Source organism: Hordeum vulgare, chromosome 2H, assembly GCF_904849725.1.
Source record: "Hordeum vulgare subsp. vulgare chromosome 2H, MorexV3_pseudomolecules_assembly, whole genome shotgun sequence".
Lineage (NCBI taxonomy): Eukaryota > Viridiplantae > Streptophyta > Magnoliopsida > Poales > Poaceae > Hordeum > Hordeum vulgare.
The window spans coordinates 2,018,741-2,032,167 of NC_058519.1; positions in this window are offsets into that span (position 1 = coordinate 2,018,741).

Sequence of the window (13,427 nt, forward strand, 5' to 3'; positions counted from 1 at the left end):
GAACACTTGTGTTCATGCTCATGGAAACAATGTAGAATTTTTCATGGAAGTTTCTCACAAAAATAATTATCCCCTTGTACAATTCCTTTGTGTTTTTAAAAATAATGTGCCAAGTAAAGCCTTTACGATTAGTTTGGGTGATAGTTGTTTGATCACGCTGAGAAAAGACAGAAACTTGCTGCTCACGAAATTAATTTTAATTTTTATTCTGGAAGAGCTTTTTAGTTGATTCTTTTCGCTGCTGATTTATATGCAAATTTTCCAGACGTTCGTAATTTTTCAGATTTTTTGAGATATCAGAAATATACGGAATATACAGATTGCTACAGACTGTTCTGTTTTGATAGATTCTGTTTTCTATGCGGTGTTCTCTTATTTTGATGAATCTATGGGTAATATCGGGGGGTATGAACCATGGTGAAGTTGGATTACAGTACATATAATGCTAATATGAATTTAGAATGAGTTACAACAGTAATTGAAGTGGTGATTTATTTTATTATACTAACGGATCTCACGAAGTTTTGTTGAGTTTTGTGTGATTGAAGTTTTCAAGTTTTGGGTGAGAGCACGATGGATGAAGGAATAAGGAGAGGCAAGAGCCTAAGCTTGGGGATTTCCGAGGCACCCCAAGGTAATATTCAAGAAAGACTCAAGCGTCTAAGCTTGGGGATGCCCCGGAAGGCATCCCCTCTTTCGTCTACAATCTATCGGTAATTTTAATCGGAGCTATTTTTAATTCGTCACATGATATGTGCCAATGCTTGGAGCGTCTTTTGTGTTTATTTTTTCTTTTTATATTATGCACCATGGTGGTATGATATAGTCTTTGGTTAGCTTTATAGAATGCTTCTTGTGCTTCACTTATATCTTTTGAACTTTGGATTGCCTGTTTCCCTACACATAGAAAACCGCCATTTGTAGAATGCTCTTTCGCTTCACTTATATTTGTTAGAGCGGGGCATATATTTTGTAGAAAGAATTAAACTATCATGCTTCACTTATACCTATTTAGAGAGTTAACAGGAGTTGGTCATTCACATGGTTAGTCAGAAAATCCTACATAAAACCTGTAGATCACTGAATATGATATGTTTGATTCCTTGCAATAGTTTTGCGACATGAATATGTGATATTAGAGTCATGCTAGTGAGAAATTGTGTATTTTTACAAATACTTGTGTTAAGGTTTGTGATTCCCGTAGCATGCACGTATGGTGAATCGTTATGTGATGAAGTCGGAGCATGCTTTATTTATTGATTGTCATCCTTTGTGTGGAGGTCGGGATCGCGCGATGGTTAACTCCTACCAACCTTTCCCCTAGGAGCATGCGTGTAGTGCCTTGTTTCGATGACTAATAGACTTTTGCAATAAGTATGTGTGTTCTTTATGACTAATGTTGAGTCCATGGATTATACGCACTCTCACCCTTCCACCATTGCTAGCCTCTCTAGTACCGCGAAACTTTCGCCGGTGCATTACACCCACCATATAGCCTTCCTCAAAAAAGCCACCATACTTACCTATTATGGCATTTTCATAGCCTTTCTGAGATATATTGCCACGCAACTAGCACCGTTCCGTCTCATGACATGTGCCACCACTTCCATATTGCCATTGCATGATCGTAAGATAGCTAGCATGATGTTTCCATGGCTTGTCCGTTTTTTGATGTCATTGCTATGCTAGATCATTGTCACGGTACACTACCGAAGGCATTTCATATAGAGTCATCATTGCTCTAAGTATTGAGTTGTAAGTGTGATGGTCATTATTAATAGAGCATTGTCCCATGTGAGGAAATAAAAGAGGCCAACGAAGCCCATTTACAAAAAAGAGGCCAAAGATGCCCACCAAAATATAAAAAAAAACAAAAAAAAACAAAAAAAAAAAGAGGCCAAAGAGCCCACAAAAAAAAGAGAGAAAATAGAGAAGGGACAATTGCTACTATCCTCTTTCCACACTTGTGCTTCAAATAGCACTATGATCTTCATGACAGAGAGTCTCCTATGTTGTCACTTCCATATACTAGTGGGAAATTTTCATTATATAACTTGGCTTGTATATTCCAATGATGGCCTTCCTCAAAATTGCCCTAGGTCTTCGTAAGCAAGCAAGTTGGGTGCACACCCACTAGTTTCTTTTGTGAGCTTTCATACACTTATAAGCTCTAGTGCATCCGTTGCATGGCAATCCCTACTCACTCACATTGATATCTATTGATGGGCATCTCCATAGCCCGTTGATACACCTAGTTGATGTGAGACTATCTCCTCCTTTTTGTCTTCTCCACAACCACCATATTCTATTCCACCTATAGTGTTATGTCCATGGCTCACCCTCATGTATTGCGTGAAAGTTAAAAAAGTTTGAGAACACTAAAGTATGAAACAATTGCTTGGCTAAAACCGGGGTTGTGCATGATTTAAATACGTTGTGCGGGGAAGATGGAGCATAGCCAGACTATATTATTTTGTAGGGATAACTTTCTTTGGCCATGATATTTTGAGAAGACATGATTGCTTTGTTAGTATGCTTGAAATACTATTGTCTTTATGTCAAATGATAGACTATTGCTTCGAATCACTCGTGTTTTAGTATTCATGCCATGATTAGATTTTATGATCAAAATTATGCTAGGTAGCATTCCACATCAAAAATTATCTTTTTTATCATTTACCTACTCGAGGACGAGCAAGAATTAAGCTTGGGGATGCTGATACGTCTCCGTCGTATCTATAATTTTTGATTGTTTCATGCAAATATTCTACAACTTTCATATACTTTTGGCAACTTTTTATACTATTTTTGGGACTAACATTTTGATCCAGTGTCAGTTCCTGTTTTTTGCATGTTTTTTGTTTTGCAGAATATCCATACCAAACGAAGTTCAAACGTAATAAAAACTATTGGGGATTTTTTTTGCAATATTTACGATTTTTGGGAAGAAGAATCAACGTGAGGCGATGCACGGAGTGCCCACAAGCCCTGTCGCCGTGGCCAGGGGGTGGGCCCACGGCAGGCAGGCTTGTGGCCACTCCTTAAGGCGGTTGGCGCCCTTCTTTCGCCGCCAGAAAGATAATATCCGGAAGAAAATCGTGTTAAAATTTCAGCCCAGTCGGAGTTACGGATCTCCGAGAATTTAAGAAATGGTGTAACGTAGAATCTGGGAGCACAGAAACAGAAGGACACATTGAGAGAGATCCAATCTCGGAGGGGCTCTCGCCCCTCTGCCGCCATAGAGACCATGGACCAGAGGGGAAACCCTTCTCCCATCAAGGGAGGGGGTCAAGGAAGAAGAACAAGGAGAGGGCTTTCTCCCCCTCTCTCCCGATGGTGCCGGAACGCCGCCCGGGACATCATCGTGTGACGGCGATCTACACCAACACCTCCATCATCTTCACCAACATCTCCATCATCTTCCCCCATCTATATTCAGCGGTTCACTCTCCCGCAACCCTCTGTACCCTCTACTTGAACATGGTGCTTTATGCAACATATTATTATCCAATGATGTGTTGCTATCCTATGATGTCTGAGTAGATTATCGTTGTCCTATCGGTGATTGATGAATTGCTATGATTGGTTTAATTTGCTTGTGGTTATGTTGCTGTCCTTTGGTGCCCATCATATGATCGCGCACGTGGATCACACCATAGGGTTAGTTGTATGTTGATAAGACTATGTATTGACAGGCTAGAGTGACAGAAGCTTCAAACCTAGCATAGAAATTGATGCATATGGGATTGAAGGGGGACCAATATATCTTATTGCTATGGTTGGGTTTTACCTTAATGAACGTTAGTAGTTGCGGACGCTTGCTAATAGTTCCAATCATAAGTGCATAGAATTCCAAGTAAGGGATGAAATGCTAGTAGAGGCCTCTCCCACATAATACTTGCTATCGATCTAGCTAGTAACGTAGTCAATTGCTTAGGGACAATTCCGCAACTCCTACCACCAATTTTCCACACTCGTTAGACACTCGTATTTGTTTATTTTTCTAACCAGCCCCTAGTTTTATTTACGTGTTCTTTACTTTCTTGCAAGCCTATCCTATCGCTCCTACAAAGTACTTCTAGTTTCATACTTGTTTTAGGTAAAGCAAACGTAAAGTGTGCGTAGAGTTGTATTGGTGGTCGTTAGAACTTGAGGGAATATTTGTCCTACCTTTAGCTCCTAGTTGGGTTCGACACTCTTACTTATCGAGAAAGGCTAGAATTGATCCCCTATACTTGTGGGTTATCAATGCCATCTTCGTCGTCATCGACAAGTTGAGTAAAGTGGCTCATTTTGTTCCAGTCAAGGAATCCATTTCGGCAGCTCAGCTTGCAGAGTTGTACATCTCCAGGATTGTGTCTTTGCACGGTGTGCCTATGATGATCTCTTTGGATCATGGAAGTATCTTCACTTCCAAGTTCTGGGACTCTTTTCAGTCTGCGATGGGCACGAAGATCTCCTTTAGCACAGCGTTTTATCCTCACACTAGTGGTCAAGTGGAGCGAGTCAATCAAGTTCTTGAGGATATGCTGAGAGCTTGTGTTATCTCTTTTGGTGTGAAGTGGGAGGATTGTCTTCCTTTTGCGGAGTTCTCGTATAATAACAGTTATCAAGCTAGTTCTCGCAAGGCTCCATTTGAAATTCTGTATGGCAGGAAGTGTCGTACCCCGCTCAACTAGTCCGAGACCGGCGAGCGTCAGATCCTTGGGAATGATTTGATAGAAGAAGCTGAGGAGATGTGTCGGGTCATTCGCGAGAACCTCAGAGCAGCTCAGTCTCGTCAGAAGAGCTATTATGATAGCAAGTACCGTGACATGTCTTATGAGCTTGATGACTTCGTCTATCTCAAGGTGTCGCCTATGAAGGGTATGCAACGCTTTGGCATCAAAGGCAAGCTTGCGCCACGTTTCATTGGTCCGTTCAGAGTTGTTGGCAAGAGAGGAGACCTCGCGTACCAGCTTGAGCTCCCGTCAAACTTTGCAAATGTGCATGATGTGTTCCATGTTTCTCAGCTCCGGAGGTGCTTCAAGACCCCCGAGCGCATTGTTCATCTTCAAGACATCGACCTTCAGCCTGACCTATCTTATCGTGAGTATCCAGTTGCGGTTCTCGAGGCGACTGAGCGCAAGACCCGCAACAAGACTGTCAAATTTCTCAAAGTGTAGTGGTCACACCATTCCGATAAAGAGGCTACTTGGTAACGCGAGGATCACCTCCTTTCTGAATTTCCAGAGTTCTTTCAGGCGTAGATCTCGGGACGAGATCTTTTTGTAGTGTGGGAGAGTTTGTAATGCCCCAAGTGTGTAACCTTCCCTTTTTGGAACCTTCTTCATGTGGGTCCAACTTGTCATTGACATGAGAGCTATCAATGCATGTGATTTCATGTGATGCCACCTTGTTATTCTTCCTTGCATGCATGCATGCCATATTATTTCATGTCCATGTCCTTGTGTTGTTGCATTGTGTTCTTATGAGGTGATGTGATGCTTGTGATCTTATGTGGTGGTGTGAGATGTGTAGCTTGTGTGGAGAATGCATGTGATAGTAGGAACAACCTTGTGATTTGCTTAGGTTTCAAAACCATCTTTTCCCCCCTATCTATTTCGTCTTAAGATCAAGCTTCACTTGATCCTTTTCTGTTTTAAAAATGTCCCTGATTTAGCTCTTGTTTGTGGTGAATTTGTGATGTGTAATTGTTGTTTCAAATAGGTGTGCAAGTGGTGCAAATATTCACAAAACAGTGCAAACAATTCCTGTTTTGTAAATATTTATTTGCCCCAAACATTTCTTTTCCACTTTATTCAAATAGGTCATATTTTTCCATGAACAGGGGTATTTTTGCTTTGTTTTAACCCCAATAGATTTTGCAGTGCTATATTTCCTTCTCTGGTTTTTCCTGCAAATAGAATAAATCCCCAGGGTTTATTTCTTCTCTATCCCACGCCACCTTGTGGGCTTCCTCCCATAGGCCGGCCCATTCCCTCCTCTTCGCGCACAGGAGCCTAGTCGGCGTCCCTCTTCTTCCTCCTGGCGACGTCACTCATGTACGAACAGCCCTCAGCCTCCCGATCTCCCTTACATTGATCTTGCAACTCCAGCTCTCTCCCCGAGGTGATATAAGATGCGGCTCGTCTCCTCCTGCAGCTAGGGTTCCACCTCCCCCTCCTCTTCTCCCTCCAGCGCCGCCAGAAGCCTGCCGTCGTCCCCATCGCCATGGATAGCTCCGGGTCGAGCTCGACGTCGGCATAGCATCGACCTCGTCTCCTGCCCATAGCTGCGTGAGCAAGAGGACCCAGGAGGGGTTCCATTTTCCGCAGAGCCGTAGCAGGGGCTTCCTCCTCGACGTCCACGACGAGCGCAGTCTTCTTCGACTCCGGTAGCTTCTTCCTGCAGCGGATCATCGACGCCTCTTCTTCCTCCAGCGTCGTCGTCCTCTCCTCTCCTTCCCCTCGGTGAGCAGCACGTCGTCCCCTCTCTTCCCTCTCTAGTGCGGCTTAGGCTCGAGCCATCGTCGAGGTTGCTCTATTCTGTTTCTGAGAATAGAGCGCAGCAGCAGCGGTAGTGCAGTAGGGCTTGTGCGCGTGGCGATGCACCTTTGGGTGAGTTCGAGGCAGGAATGGATCCCCCTGTGGATCCTACTTCGCCCCAGTAGCATGTAGCCGTCGTAGGTCGCCATGGTAGTGGCCGCCGTCCTCCTATGGTTCGGTCGCTGGCGTAGTGTTTCGTAGCAGAGGGGGTGCTCTTCAGAGTTACTTCCTATTCCATGTTAGGTTCCGATTCATAGCAGGGTAGTGAGCAGGCGGGTTTTGGCGCTGTAGGTTGTGGGTTCGATACCCAGAGCGCTGATTAGATCCTTTGTTGCCCTAGCATATTTTGTGCATGTGGTGTATTATTTTCCTTTTGTGTTATTTTCTTCCTGCCTAGGTTGATTTATGTGAGAGTAGAAGTGTATGTATGTGTAGGTATGAGTGTGGTAACACACATACATGTGTGGTGAGGTGTGGTGTAGTGGTGTAATAGGTTTGTGGTGCAAGTGTGTGTATGTGAGATTGTGGCAAGATGTGGAGGTGTTTTGCTTGTGCCCTTTTGGTGCAAGTAGTGTGTTTAGTGAGTGTGTGTGTGGGTTTCCCCCCTCACCCACCTTGTGGTTGTGTAGGTGCTCTCCTCTTGATGTGTGTGTAACGGAGTGGTGACCTACCGATGCTCAAGGCTTGGTGAGCCTTGGATGTGCACTTGTGCTATCTTGTGTGTGTATGAGTAGAGTGCATGATGGGAGTGTAGCTAGTGGTAGTGATTCTAGCAAGTGTGGGTGAATTTATGCATGTGCTTGATATGTGTGGTGTATGGTGGTGTACCAAGGCACATGAGCATGAGGTCTACCCCTCATGTGCACCTTAGTTGTTGTGGACATGTGCTAGAGCTTGACCAAGTGTTGCTCTAGTGAATAGCACATGTGATGATGCACTATTCACTAGATATGATTCCATGTAGATTTTCTTTTCTAGTTTGTGCTATTTTGTTCCAAGCAAGTGCATAGGTATTATATATGTTTTTGGGGTAGAATCATCCCAGGAATCCATTGGCGAGATCAGTTTTGCCATTGGAAAATTTTCTGGAGATGGCATATTTTAGATTTGTTCCATGTTTGGAGCTTGGTTCCATGAGGTGTGGTGTGCCCAAGGGTTTGATTCTTGGTTGTGGTAGTTAAGGGTGACCCCCTCTACCACATGTTGGTTTCATTTCATGTTTAGGAATCCATATGGGCAAGTTATGCCCATTCAAAGTAGGCATGTGGCTGAAATTCCAGATTAGTGAAAATCTGAGAATCTGTTTATATTTTCTTCTCCTGTTGATGAGCTTGTGCAGGTCAATGTGTTGTGATTCAACCTTAGCTTTCAACTAGAAAGTTTAAGCTTATGTGTTTTTCTAGCTCCCTGGAAATTTTCATTCCATTTGGAGTCCTGTAGGTATTATTTTGGGTGCTGTCAAAATGCTTCAGAGCATAAACAGATACTGAGAATCTGGAATTTTCACTAAGTCCCTGAAATCTGATATTTTTGGGCAAGTTAGCAGGTGTGTAACTTTCTGTGTTTAACTCCTTTGTGTGATATTCTTGCTTGTGCTTGTCGTACTCTTGGATAGCTACTGCCACATATCTTATTTGGCATGTTTAGGTGGTTGTAGGTGCTTTGCATGTAGCTCTCAAAGTGCTATGATGCTGTTTATGGCAGATTGTGTAGTTTTGGTATTTTGATGTTTGTGAGTGCATAGATGATGGTGTGGTGTTCTTCTTTGCTCCACCCCATCCATGTTGGGTTTTTATGTCTTGGCAACCTGGAAATACCAGAGTCAGGCCATTGGAGTGTGTTGTGATGAATTTGACACGTAGCACTTCATTTCTTGTTTCGTTGATTCCCGTTGATCCATAGCTCCATTTGTACTGTTCTTTATATGCTTTTGCATCGTTTTAACGTGAAGCATCTGATCATGTCATTCTCATGCATGTCAAGATAGCTTAGAGTGCATTTCTGTCCAGGGGCATGTATTTACTTCTCATGATTGTGCTAGTGAATAGAATACAGATGCATGCTCATATTCATCTCATGCATCATGTTCTTGTTGCATGTGTTGTTCATTGGATGCTATTTTTATGTTGGGTAGCACCGGGATCGGAGAACGAGTACGTGGATTCGGGAGAGTACGTGCAGGACGAACAAGAGCAGTTCCAAGCTGAGGATATCACACGCAAGATGACATGACCCTGATTCCATCTCTAGACTTGTGATGCTAGATTACGTTTCCTTTGTCATATGCTCACTGCCTACAACTGAAATAATTGCCTCCTGAATTGCCATGAAAATCAAACACATATCCCTTCCTAGCAAATCTTGAATGGCTAAGTAGACTTTGCTCAGCTTCTAATGTTAGCGTTGCTAGTTGCAAGTGCTTTGTCTCATGTGATAACATGAGTTTGATATCATTATGTTAAATCTGTTAGTTAATTAATGCACCTATATACTTGGTAAATAACGGAAGGCCTAGCCTTTTGCCGGGTGCTTTGTTCCGTTATTGTCGCCTTAGTTACCGGCTACCGGTGTTTGATTCCATAATGATCGCTCCTAACACGTTTGGGGTTGTTATGGGGACCCCCTCGATAAATCGCGTAGTGTTAAGACTTGTCCGGCAGGACCCAACATTGGTGTTAATTTGCTAATCACTTAATAATAATCTGAATAGGGAATGATCACCCCGAGGATCTCTAATCAACAACCCGGGCCAGTGCTCCTCATGAGTGTTGGTCCAAAATGGACAGACTGCGGGGGCCACCACAGGGAAACTTGAGGTTTGGCTCATGTAGGCTTTTCCATCAGTCGTGTCCTGAGACTGAGATACGCTGCTCTTATCGGGGTAGTCGACACGACGACAGGTCCTGCTAGAGTTGTCTTACCTTAGCGATATATCTTGCGTATAGGAATCCCGGTGAAGCTTTGGTTCTCCCCGGAGTTGAGGTTTTCCTCTAAGAAATCCGACGAGATCACGAGATTCGTGATAGAGGATTACTTTGCGGCCCGTGTACGTTTGTGATGGACTAGTTGGAGCACCCCTGCAGGGTTTAATCTTTCGGAAAGCCATGCCCGCGGGTATGTGGCAACTTGGAATATTTGTTAACATCCGGTAATAGATAACTTAAACATAAGCTAATAAAATTGCCAACTGTGTGTGTAACCGTGACTGTCCCCTTCGAAGATCTCTCTTCGATCGGGAACACGGTGGGGTTATGATTGACGTACGTAGGTGACCAAGATCACTTAGTGATCATCTATTTCGACCGCTAGAATAGACCACCTTCAATTCAAGTTCTACGTAAGTTAGCCACCATATAAAGCTTAGGATGCTGCAACCTAAATACTTCACCTTCCCAACCTAATAACTTGACTAGTTCTAGCACCGAGGTCATAGATTGCTGATTCCCCGTGGCTCACAGATTCCTTCACAACACCAATAGGTTCAGGTACCCCTGAGACAGGTGATCCCGATGGCACGCAGCTAACGTGGCAGTACGATGAGGAGAACGACCGCCTGTACGTGAACTATCCAGAAGACTGAGGCGTGGTCGTGATCATAGGCAAGCATGCAGGGTAGCATAGTCATTTCCCTTGTTTTGTAGTCCGTAGCGGAACTACCTTGTTTGGATGCTGATGTAACTCTGATATATTTATGAGACGACAGTTGAATCCCTTATTGTCATTCCTCTATTATTTATGTATGTGCTATGTTATCATGTTTGCGAAACGCTTAGATGCGCTTCTTTCTAATTCGGGGCCTCGATCCCCAAATCGGAAAGGACCGCATCTTAGTCGTAACAATTTCCCCAGTGCTGCGTTGTGCCCCTCTGCGCTCCCGCACATCTCGCCGCACGCCTCTCTCTCACGCTAGCGCGCCGCTCGCTTACCTCTCTCTTTTCCTTACGGCAGCGAGCCCAGGCCACCGGCGACGGCCACAAGGGCCACCGTGCCGCTGCGCGGTCGGCCTCGCGTTCCCCATCTTCCGGCCACTGGCAACGGCGGCAGAAAACCACCGCGCCGCGCCGCTCTTGCCTTTCCTCCGCACATCTCGCCGCCCGCCTCTCTTGCCTGCGCTTTTCTCGCAGCAAGTGCAGCTCTGCCCCGTCGGCGAGCTCGAGCTGGGATCCTTTCCCTTGTGCAGTACTGTGAATCGAGGCACAGAGGCCTCCCTCTCCCTCTTGCCGGCGTGCTCAAACACCTGACGGTGAGCGCGTCGCCGTCAAGAGGCTGAGCGGGGTCTCCCTTTTTTGCCCTTCTTTCTTTCCACATGACAAAGGAGATCCGCAGTGGCGCGTGATGCGACGGCACCATCTCCATTCCTTTGTCGGCGCACGCGAGAACCTCCAAGGTGAACGCGCCATCGTCAAAGGCGCGGTGATGGTGCCCTTTGCCCCGGTTGGGGTGGTGTCTTTGCATTTTTTTGTTTGCTTTTTCGGATCTAATTCGATCTATGTTTTGCCCCCGGAGGGGTAGTAACTTTGCCCCGATGAGGGGTGGTGTTCTTCTTCCCCACACCTCGGCTTGCCGATGCGTGTGGGGATCGAGGGGAACAGGCGCGGCCGAGGTGGCGGCGCTCTTTGCCGGAGAGAGTTCCGGTGACTTCTACCCTTTTGGGTTCTTTGGGGAGGGATTTTCTTTTCTTTGATTTTCTTTGAGATCCTTTTCTACCGGAGACCATCTAGATCCTAGAGGCTCTGATTACCATTGATAGAACCCGTGGATCTGCTAGTCAAGATAGGTCAGGCAGCAGTTGTAGGTTTTACCTTGTCCTGTGCTCGAGGAACTCGAGCGTGACGCCATCGGAGAGGGACGACGGTGATGACGGCAGTGAGTGGTGGTGGCGTCGGTGGTGCTTCCCGTGAGCACCACGCTAACCCTAGATCAGATGGGTTTGTCGGTGGGGTATGTGGCATCGGCGAATCTCGTATGTCGTACCCCGGCCCCACCTCTGTTAATATAGCGCGGATCACAAGGGACCACCAACCATAACGGGCTGGACGACCCCGATCAGGGCGCACATGGATCAAGGGTCCGATGGGCCGTTGGGCCCATGCGGAGAGATCAACCTAACACTCATATCATGGTCAAGACACGTCATTAAGATTATAGGTGTAGCGACGTAGTTATTAGAAAGATGGATTCGGATTAATTCATGTCTTTGTTTTGTTAAGTTCTACACAATAATATAATAAAACTGTTCTATGCATCGCTTTCATGTAGAGGCCGATGCTAATTCTCCTTTTCCACAAAAAAGGTTTGGAGTACTTGCCAATGGAAGGTGTCCATAAAACTCGTTGTATAATACAAATGCCGACCTAGGGAAAGCCGATAGCTCGGAGACAATTAGCCCGTAGCTACAAGCGAATATGTCCCAGATATATGACGATTATTTAACATTATGGTAGCGTGCGCTACTGCGCTTTGGTTTTCAGATCCACTCCTGTCGTTGGAACTTCATGGTTTCTGAACCGGAATTCTCAATGTTGGCCCTTGGTAACAAGTGCTTCTTCATCGCTGATATCTATGATTGATACTCTATTCCAATGCCCAATAGCAATTCTACAAGACAAAGATACTCTTATTTTCAAGTTTGGCATGGCAGAGAAAATAAGAACAAAATAATGAGGGCTCATTCGGTCTGGAGGAAACCAAAACGTAAGAATTAGTAGTATAGGGATTTGACAGGTGGCACTTGTAATTCTAAGAAATTGACTTCCCTAAATGAGCTTTAAGTGGATGTGTGGATTCCTCGAGTGAAATGCGCCACTAGTCCACGAACTCAAACTGGTTGCACACTTTAGACCATTAACTTAGAAAGTGATTGGATTTAGTCCATAAACTCAATTGTTTGATCAAATAAGGCCAAAACCGCGTAGAGAAGAGAACCGGCCACATGCTTGCCACATTATCGTTTCTTAGACCATTCTGTAACTAAATATTTTTTACAGGGACCTATTTGCAAATAAACCATTTTTTCTAGCACCCTATCAACTAATGGCGTATATAACAGAAAAACACATTCGATGTGATTTGAACAAACAACCTGTAGGAGTTGGCAACTAGCTGCTGACCATTGGAGCACAACCTGACTTGCATAATAAGCTGCGTCTGACTATATATGTTCCATAATTACGTTGACATTAACATTTCCATGCACAATAGTGTTATATGTTTCTTAAGAAAACTGTTCTTTTCAAACAACTAATGTCGAAGGCAGTAAACAAGCTAACATGTACTTGATAGGATTGTAGATATAAGGAAATCTATCGGCCAACACTAGAAGGAAATCGATCAGGTGAATGCATGGGATCGACCCACAAAAAAAGAAACAAAAATGTGATTGCATGAAAGCTCCTGGTTCTACATAAATATATAATTATATACACAGTCGGCTGGCACTAATCAAACAAGTTGGATTGTGTCTCAATGGTTTGCAAGTGCTTGCTAACTTTGAGAGGTTGTAGGTTCGATTCGCTTGCAATGTGGTTTTAAATTTCTTACTCTATACCCCTTTGCTCTATACACCATTTAGCTAACTTAGTAAAATCGACAAGTTTGCAAATAGGTCCCTATAAAAAATAGTTAGTTCAACGGTCTAAGAGCCTCACTCAGATTCCTCCAAAAACATAGAAAACAAATATTTTCCCTTTGAAATTCGTGTAGGCATTTCTTACAAACCAAATACTTCTATAGAAAGTTTTCTTTAAAATCTTTGTTCCTTTATTTTTCCTACTAAAATCCCCCAAACCGAGTAAGGCTTGAGAGAGAGAGAGTGGACAAGGTAGCTGCCCCACATCGTAGCATCCACGTGCATACATCAACAAAAGAAACAAATGTGGGTGCCACGTCCAAGCATGAAAT